Here is an 8,615-nt window from a genome sequence, read left to right as displayed (position 1 = left end):
GGAGATCGTTTTTGATCATGAACTCTACGATAAAGAGGTCGCATTGAAGCTGACGCGCATGCGCCAGGGCGCCAGTAGTGTAGCTGAGTTTTCCATCGCTTTCAGGACACTGGCTGGGGCTACAGGCTGGCCTGAGGGACCACTCATCACTTTGTTCACCAACGTGTTATCTGATCAGGTTAAAGATGCTTTGGCGGTTGTGGGATCTCCAGACAATTTTGACACACTGGTCACTACCGCCATATGCGTTGATAACCGGATCAGAGACCGTGAGCGTGAGAGGCGGGGCGAACGTGTTCGTGTCCCGCTGGAGGAAGTTTCGTCCTTTCCTCCACAACCTTCAGTGGCCAGCTCGTCTGAACCTATGCAGGTGGACAGCACTTCTGTGCGTGACTCCAGGCAGACTGGTTCTCATGTGGACTGGTGCCGGTACTGCAGGAGAAAAGGTCACACGAGGGTGGAGTGTCTGAAACTGAAGGGAAACGGTCAGTCTCGCTAGTGGGTTGAGAGACACTAGTGAGACATCACATCACCCCCTTTCGAACCTTTTTGCCTATGGTTTTTAGGCTGGAATAGGCAGTCTGTTAAGGTTGACGCCTTTTTAGACTCAGGGGCAGTGGACAGTTTTATCGATTCCAGATGGGCTGAGGACTCTAAAATACCTGTACATTCCCTCCATAAGCCATGTAGTGTCACAGCGCTTGATGGACGGCCATTGGGTACAGGCAGTGTCACCAAAAGAACCAATTATTTATCTATGCGGGTTTGTAACTGAGGGGTACAATTCCCTGACTGTATTGATAAGTATGGTATCATTAAACCACTACCGCTTTATGTACTTTAATTACTGGCCATACAGTACACGATATATGAATATGATGAACACTTCCCACAATGAAATCGGTTCCAGTCAAAGGTATTAATCAAGTATTTAATGGAGCAAAAGGTACATAGGATACTTTACATTATTCTTTGAATGCACTTGTAAGGCAAAGGAGTATGCGTAGGCAAATCAATAACGAATGTCCATTCTCTGGTTACGCAGGAGGTAATTATACAACCTGAATCTGAGGGAATTATATCTATGGTACACTGGTAATATAGCGGAAGATACTGGAAGGGGTTCCCACTGGTTGTAAGCCAGCAGGGGGGGTAGAAGATCTGTCGGTAGTAGGACGTCTGGTCAACGATGACTAGGGAGACTTCAGGTACAGAAGCTGGTGCAGTAGCCTCTTGATCCACAGACGAATACAGCTTGGTTCTCTTGTAGACTGTAGCTCCACAGGGAAGAAAGCTAGTCGGCCTCAGGCTCTCTGGGCGCCGACTCGACTTGACTCCTCTCGGGGTAAATCCAACACGTGCAGGCGTCGGCGATTATCCGCTCCATAAATCACAGGACCAAAGCAAATATATTCCAGCCGCAAAGGGCTATGTAGTCGTCGGGTAGATTAATCCAGTGTACATGTCCATACGGCTCTCGTCTAGGTCTCCTCGGGTGAAAGCGCCATGCGGTCGGCCCAGCCTGGATAAGAACTCTAGCTAATACGAGAAAACGTTGGGGATGCTGGTCACTGTAGAATTCTAACCGCCCGATACACTATACACAAAGACTATTAAAGACTTAATAGAAATATGTCGCACTCGACGGTATAGCGCCAAACTCTGACAATTCAGTTATTAATTCGCACGCGGTCTCGATGCTCTATTCTGAGGCCAAACAGGCCATACTTCACCGCACGTTGTATCGTGGGTGAGGCTTCAACTTATCGGTAACATACTAAGGACGAAGGGTACGGAGGTAAGGGGCTTCTACATTCACCTGCGCCGTATTTATACGCACGGTGAACAAACTAGTTCCAATCTCATTTCTGTCGCGTATCCCTGGGCAAGGCCGGGCATGTCCAGACACATCTTGACGGTGACTTTGAACCTGGCTCCGGAGGCCGGTCTCTGGCGCCGGTGGACCGCTGTCCAATAGGAGAATGGAATATTATGGTCTGGGCTAAAGGGATATTCCGTGTATATGTACAAGGAATATACAGGGGATATCAAACGATATACAAATACTATGCAATATATATCAATAAATAAATATATATATTCGGTTTAATCTGATCCTTCGTAACAGGGTTGCTTATGGGAACCATTGTGCTGGGTCATTCTTGGCTTAGTAAACACAAGCCACAGATAAATTGGGGTGAGGAGAGGGACACTGTCATGCAGTGGGGCTCCCAATGCCGTCACTGGTGTTTCCAAATTCCTCCGTCACCCACGAGTTATGATCAGTTTAGTCAGAGCGGTTGTGATCCAGTTGAAGCAGTGGGCGGTCTTGGTTTCCAGAGCCCACTCTCTCAACCATTGCACTCCCAGCCATCTGTCGATTAGGATGGGTGTTTCGAATGGGATCCACAGTTTGATTGGGACTCCCTCGGTGAGGAGGTTCTGGCGGAGGACAGTTTAGACAGTTTAGAGGCTCTGTGTGAGGACTTCTCCTCGCTTACTTGTACAGCTGATCCCCTCATGGAGAGCACCAACATCATGAGCGTGGAGTCACACCCGTTACCAGAGGGAGTTCCCACTGTCTATGCTGACCTCAGTGAGGTGTTTAGCAAACAAAGGGTCACCATCCTGCCACCGTACCGACCTTATGATTGCGCCATCGAATTGCAGCCGGGCTCTATTCCCCCTCGTGGTTCCTTGTACTCGTTGTCGGTCCCGGAAAGCACAGCTATGAACACCTACATCAAGGAGGCTGTGGCTACCGGTTTTATTAGACCTTCCACTTCACCTGCGGGTGCTGGATTATTTTTTGTGGGAAAAAAGGATGGAGGACTGAGACCCTGCATCGACTACAGAGGTCTGAACAGCATTACAGTAAAAAAACGGTATCCCCTTCCCCTGATGAACTCGGCGTTCGAACGCCTCCAGGGGGCATCCATTTTTACCAAACTTGATCTCCGCAATGCCTACAATCTGGTGCGCATACGCCAAGGGGATGAGTGGAAGACCGCGTTCAACACTCATAATGGTCAGTACGAATACCTGGTGATGCCATTTGGTCTTACTAATGCCCCTTCAGTTTTTCAGGCGTTAATCAATGACGTGCTCAGGGAGATGTTGGAAAAGTTTGTTTTCGTCTACTTAGATGACATTTTGATATTCTCCAAGTCCATTTCTGACCATGTCAAACATGTCAGGCAGGTCTTGAGGTGTTTTTTGGATGCACGGTTGTTTGTGAAGGCTGAGAAGTGTGCCTTCCATGTCCGCTCTGTGTCCTTTCTGGGATTCATTGTATCTGAGGGGAGGATTCAAATGGACCCCAAGAAGGTGTCAGCAGTGACAGACTGGCCTACACCCGTCTCGGTCAAGCAGGTGCAACGATTCCTAGGATTTGCAAACTTCTACCGTTGTTTTATTCGTAATTTCAGTTCAGTGGTAGCACCTATCACCGCACTCACCAGGAAGACAGCACCTTCCCATTTCCAGTGGACTCCCAAGGCTGAGGCAGCGTTCATTGAGCTTAGGAGAAGGTTCAGTTCTGAGCCTATCCTCATTACTCCTAACCCATCCCTGCCATTTATCGTCGAGGTGGATGCTTCTGAGCTTGGAGTCGGAGCTATTCTGTCTCAATGCTCATCGTCCGACGGTGAGGTACACCCATGTGCGTACTATTCACGTGGGCTCTCGCCGGCTGAAAGAAACTATGATGTTGGGGACAGGGAGCTGTTGGCGGTCAAGTTGGCATTGGAGTAGTGGCGCCATTGGCTAGAGGGAGCTGAACACCCATTCACAGTCTGGACAGACCATACAAATTTGGAATATATCCAGGGTGCTCAGAGGAGAAACTCGCGACAGGCTCGCTGGTCACTGTTTTTCTCTCGGTTTACTTTCCTCCTGACGTACCGTCCCGGGTCTAAAAATATCAAACCGGATGCTCTTTCCCGGTTATATGATGGATCAGAAGAGGACCGTCCTCCTGAGCCCATTGTTCCTGCAGGACAGATCCTAGCTCCTGTGACATGGAGCATTGACTCTGCTGTGCGGAGGGCACAACGTTTGGAACCAGATCCGGGTGGGGTGCCCCCGGGTCGGTTATTTGTACAAAACAGCATTCGTTCTCGGGTGTTGAAGTGGGGCCACTCCTCTCGGCTGACAGGACATCCCGGAGTGCACAGAACTCGTGACTTCTTGGCCAGAAGGTTCTGGTGGCCTGGTATGATGAAGGACATTCAGGAATTTTCTTTTAAGATAAGTTTCAATTTCCGTCTTCAGAGATTCTTTAGTTCCTGGGTTATTCAGTATTTCTGAGTTCAGCCTCCATAGTGTAGACCTTGGCTTTCTGTTGAGGTGTACCGACATATATATAGGGCTGTGGTCGGAGAGGGCGATCGGGCCTATGTCACATTTATTTATTCTGTGTAGGTCTTTACTGTAGGTGAAGAAATAATCTATCCTTGAGTAAACTGCGTGTGGGGAAGAATAATGTGTGTAGTTCTCTCCATACATCTATAATTCCCAGTTCTTTCATTAATGCATTTATTTTCCTGATTATGGGTCTTGTCTCTGTGTTGCCACTTGAGGCATCCAGCCGCGGGTTTAAACATACATTGAAATCCCCACTACAGATTAATATCCCTTGGGTTTGTGTGGCCATTAAGTCAAATATCTGTCTGTAGAATGTCCAGTCACTACTTGGGGGCGCATATACATTCAGTAAGCTTACCAGTGTTCCATCTATTTTCCCTATTATCATTATATACCTGCCTTCTCTATCCTTGAACTCTATGTGTTTGTATGCCACCATTTTTTATATTAATATGGCCACCCCCCTTCTGTGCCCTGATTTGTATGAGGATGAATATTCATGTTTATATCCCAGTTTATTCAGTTTAGCATGCTCAGTATCGGTAAGGTGGGTTTCTTGTAGGTATGCTATTTGTATTCCATCTTTTTTTAGTTTTGATAATATCTTCTTTCTTTTTATTGGGTTCAGTAAACCGTTGACGTTGAAAGACACAACTTTTACCTCTTGCATTTCAGGTTGTGGTATGTAGTAATTCCGCTATGTACATGAGGATCCTCCCCGTCGCTAGCAATCAAACAATAACGACAGGTTATGTATATAACCTAGTTATATGAGTACTGGCTAAGCGTCCCACTCTTAAGCCATACCGAGATATACCTCATCTCATGTACCTATTGTACACCATCAACAAAAAAAACAAATACACCCACCACCTGCCAGGCCCGCCCCTTTAGTGGCGTACTATAAAGTACTAGGCGTGGTCACCACTCACTCTTCCTCGGAAAAAAATGTTTCCAGGAAAAGATTCCCCAAGGGAACTCAGGGCACGCTAAGAGCGGGACGCTTAGCCAGTACTCATATAACTAGGTTATATACATAACCTGTCGTTATATAGCGTACTTGCATCGTGTCCCGCTCTTAAGCCATACCGAGATATGGGGTAGAGCGGACGCGAGGCCCGACAGATGCACCCCCTGAGGACCCGTAAGCCCACATCAAGGGGAAAGGGGAGTCCCGTCACCCCATCCTTCCTACTGAAGAGGGGGCGCAGTCAACTCCACCCGAGTGCGAACAAGAGGGAACTAGAACCCCTTGAACACACAGCACAGGCGGAACCACGTGTGACCCAACACACTGTGGCCCATACCCACACACCCCTGCTACCCCACCAAAGGACGGGAAGCAGAAGAGGCCACAGACCCCAGAACCGCCTGGGAGACAGAACCCCCGGTCATGTCCATGAGGTAAAACCTTACGAAGGGACCCGGGGAGGACCATGAAGCTGCAGCACAGATGTCCTCCACCGAGGCCCCACCCAGCAGAGCGGCAGAGGCCGCCACCCCACGAGTGGAGTGCGCCCTGACGCCCCCAGGGGGATCCAGCCCGGCCAACGTGTAGCAGAGGGCAATGCCCTCGCACAACCAATGGGACAGGCGCCACCGTGACAGACAAAAAGCTGATCGGTAGCCCTGAGGCCCTGAGTACGGCTGAGGTAAATCCCCAAAGCATGGACCGGACATGACAGGTGAAGGCCCGCCTCCAACTCACTAGCGTGAGGAGGCGGATGAAACGCCTGAACCACAATATCCCTGGAGCGGAAGGAACTCCGGATATTTTTAGGCACGAAGGCAGGATTAGGCCGCAGAGTGGCACCGCAATCGGAACGAAAAGACAGGCACTCTGGTCGTACCGAAAGAGCACAGAGCTCACCCACGCTTTTAGCGGAGGTGACGGCCAGCAAGAACGCGGTCTTGGACAGCTGTCCCAACGGCGCTTGCTCAAGAGGCTCAAACTGGGCCAAGGACAACTGACGAGGACCAATTGAAGATCCCAACTCGGAGCCAAAGAGCGCTGTACCTGCTTAACGCGTTGAGCGCCAAGCAGGAAACGCTTCACAAGAGGGTGGCTGAACAAAACATCACCCTCAAATCCCTCATGATAAGAGGATATAGCTGCTGCATATACCCTCACCGTCGAAGCCGACAGTCTATCAAGGAGAGACTGGAGGTAAACAAGGACAGCATCCAGGGGGCAGGAGACTGGGTCCCGGCCCCCCGCCTTACACCACTCTTGGAACATACGCCATCTGCCCGCGTAAAGCGCGACAGTGGAGGGAGCATGCGCATTCCAGATGGTATCAACCACAGAAGGGTCCATCCTCTCCAGATTTACCCTCTCACCAGCCACACCATCAGACGTTGGCCAAACATCGGGTACTGAAACAGCGACCCGTGTGCTTGAGAGAGGGCCGTCGCAGACCAAGGAATAAGCCATGGCGGAGCGACCAGTAGCTGGATCAGGACCGGGAACCACACTGCCGTGCCCCGGTCCGGCGCGACCAGGATCACCGTCCTGCGCTCCCTCCATATCCGCTCCAACAGCTGACTCAACAGCTGTAGAGGAGGAAAGGCGTACAGAAGGCCGGGCGGCCATGGAAACATCGGGAAGGCATCCACCCCCAAGGGGGGATGATCTGCCCGACTGACCGAGAACCACAAGGGGCACTTGTGAGAGCGTCGGCTCGCAAACAGATCCACTGAGGCCTCCCCGAAGCAATCCCAGATCTGCGCAGTTCCCACTCGTCGCAACGAGGACCGCCCCGAGACATCACATCTGCGCCCACATTCTCCATACCAGGGATGTGGAGCGCCCTCAGACTGCACAGCCTGCGAGATGCCCATAGCCAGAGTTCGACCGCCGCCCGGTGCAGGCGGATGGATCCAGTCCCACCCTGCCTGTTGATATACGCCGATGCCGTCATACTGTCCGTTCTGACCAGAACGTGCTCGCCTACCACCAGGTGGTCGAACCGTTTGAGGACCAGGAGGACCGCCCTCAATTCCAACACATTGATGTGCAGGGTAGACGGGGAAGCATGGACCGTCCAGCTGCCCCCCACTGCGTTGGTCCGACACGTCCCTCCCCAACCCGTGAGAGAAGCGTCGGTGAAGACCGTGACGTGTGAGCGCCTGCTGCCCATTGGGGACCCCAATGGTGAGGATACCCAGCCTCCTCCAATCCAATGAGCGAGATCTCCCCATATCGACAAAGGAACAGTCAACCGTTTCCATTTGTCCCTCACCGGATCTATTCCCATACTGAAGAACCACCTCTGTATCCTCCTCATGAAGAGGAGGCCAAGAGGAACCACCGTGTGAGCAGATGCCATCATACCGAGCAGGCGCATCACTTGCAGCGCCGTGACCGTCCCTCCCAGATGGAAACCCCAGAGCGCGTGTAGGATAGACACCCTCCATTGCTCCAAGAGGGTTACAATCATGGGCCTTGACCTCAACGTCATGCCCAAGTACTCCACCTGTTGACTGGGAAGAGCCGTACTCTTCTTCCAGTTCACAGCAAAACCCAGCCTGGTGAGGAATTCCACCACCAGCCTGGTATGAGACCTGGCAACCTCCTCCGACCGGCTGAGGAGTAAAATGTCGTCGAGATAGAATAGAACCCGTATTCCCCGACGACGTAGAGGCTCCAGCGCAGTCGCTACACACTTGGTGAATGTGCGGGGAGCCAGAGAATAGCCGAACGGCAACCTCTGGTACTCGTACGCTACGCCCTGAAACGGGAACCGTAGGAACTTCCTGTGAGGAGGGAAAATCGGGATGTGAAAATACGCATTGTTCAGGTCTATGGAGGTGAACCAGTCTCCCCTTCTTTTTTTTTTTAAATTTATTTTTTGCACAAATCTCTCCAATATTCCAAACATCTCTTTCCACATCATCATATTCAATTTCCAGGATTTGCCTTTTTCTTTTTTGTAAGAACATACAAAACATGTAAAGGACTCATACAAATACATTAACAACTGACATGGAAAATAAAAAAAGACTTACGAAAAAAGAAACATACTATACTATACATTATGCGTATACATCCCTGATATATATACCTTGCATGTAGACCGAACTACCTTCGAGCAGGTATGTGCTGCATCCTCTATCGGGATGCCACCCTTCTCCATATTGCATGTGAGAGAAAGCGCCCCAGACATATGCAGTTGTGCACGATAATATGCATGCACGCATGTCTCCGACACATGTATGTGGGTACGTGTATCACGTAAGCATGTGTACAT

The sequence above is a fragment of the Notolepis coatsorum genome, assembly GCF_963971535.1.
Source record: "Notolepis coatsorum genome assembly, chromosome: 8".
In the NCBI taxonomy this organism is placed as follows: Eukaryota; Metazoa; Chordata; class Actinopteri; order Aulopiformes; family Paralepididae; genus Notolepis; species Notolepis coatsorum.
The sequence above is the reverse complement of the archived record's forward strand: the minus strand, read 5'-3'. Positions refer to the sequence as shown.